We start from the raw sequence: 1,759 nt of genomic DNA on the forward strand, positions 1-1,759 counted from the left end.
GGTTATTGGGTTTCATGGGCAAGAAGACGATTGCGCGGCTGTCGGCACTGGTTGATTGGATGCGGCTGTCATTGTTGTTGGATTCGTCAGAAGCGGAGGAGGCCATTTTTGTTGAAGATGCAGGTTTTGAGTTCGTCTTAGTTTTGTTGGAAGTTTTGAAGGCGTAAAGAATGGAAGGATGGTGAAGATGGGTATTTATGGGGAAGACGGTTGGGGTGGGGGGGGTGGGGTGGTAGTGGGGTGGAGAGGTAAGGGAAACGTTTCTTTTGATTATTATAATATAATAATAATGAAAAAGGTTTATTGGATGAGCGTGAGCTGTCTGGATAGGACATGCCATTAATGTTGTGGACACGTGTCAGCCTGGGGTAAGGGAGGAAAAAGAATGAAACGGCTCATGGGGGACAGCCTGTATGGTGTCAGGTGCGTGGTTCGAGTGACGTCATGAATTATTTGAAATGAAGAGTCATTCCAAATAATATCTTGGTGAAGATGTTTCCCAAAAAATTTTAAAATCTCATCTAATTGTAAGATTAATACTAATTACGAAGTTTTGGTCTTCTAAAAACCCTTGGTGTATAGTTTTTGGTCACAAAAGCTGCAATTTTGTATAATCTTAAAAATGGTTTTCAATTAAGATGAGTTTTATTTTAAAATGTATTTTCATGGAACCAGAGGAGCTCTGGTTATGCATGACAAAGTGGGTGGGGAACCAGAGGAGCTCTGGTTATGCATGACAAAGTGGGTGGGTAACTAGAGGCTCTGGTTGAGAATGATGAGGAAAAATAATATGAAATATGGTTAAGTATGAAAATGGATATGAGAATGAGTGAGTCTTTGAGACCAGAGGGGCTCTGGTTGCAAAGACTTTGAATCCAGAGGCTCTGGCCTCTAGAACCAGAGGCTCTGGTTGTGTAAGATGATGAAATGGAGTATGAGATCAAATGAATAAGACATGCTTTGAACGAATTTAAGGATCCAGAGGCTCTGGTCTTTGGAATCAGAGGCTCTGGTTGAAGAGGCACACTTAATCATAAAAAATGATTTTAGCGCTTTAGGACAAGAGGGGCTCTGGTTTCAAAAGGGGAAAGAATAAGATTTGAAAGCAAGGAATGGAGTCCAGAGGCTCTCGTTGGGAGAAAAATATGAAAAGGAGTTAAAAGGGAAAAGGTTAAGACTTGGTTTCAAAGAATCTTAAGCCAGAGGCTCTGGTCTTTAGAACCAGAGGCTCTAGTTGTAAAGAGAATAATATATAGCAAGTGAGGGTGGGAACCAGAGGCTCTGGTCTTCGGAACCAGAGGCTCTGGTTGGTTAAGGAGAACGAAATGATGAGAGAATGCAAGAAACCAAGGATTGAGACATTGATATCTCAATATGTTGGAACCAGAGGCACTGGTCTTTATAACCAGAGGCTCTGGGTGGGAGAAAGAAAGGACTTGGTTAAAATTACCAAGTATTTGCTTTGAACCAGAGGGGCTCTAGTTACGAATAGACCCAGAGGGGCTCTGGTTTCAAAGATGAAATTTTGCCAAAAAATCTAAGTCATTCTTTATGGCCAGAGGCTCTGGTCTTTAGAACCAGAGGCTCTGGTTTAAGATACTTAGAAAATTTATGGCTAATTTATTGTATCACTTATGGGCATAACCATGAGATATTGAAAATCGCTGGTTGAATGATAATTATTGCCTCTAAGTGGTTAGATTCAGCATACCCATCTTGCTGACTAAGAATAAAATCGTTATTCATCCAGAGCCTTTGT

This window comes from Cynara cardunculus, unplaced genomic scaffold (assembly GCF_001531365.2).
Source record: "Cynara cardunculus var. scolymus isolate 2C unplaced genomic scaffold, CcrdV1 Un_Scaffold_907, whole genome shotgun sequence".
In the NCBI taxonomy this organism is placed as follows: domain Eukaryota; kingdom Viridiplantae; phylum Streptophyta; class Magnoliopsida; order Asterales; family Asteraceae; genus Cynara; species Cynara cardunculus.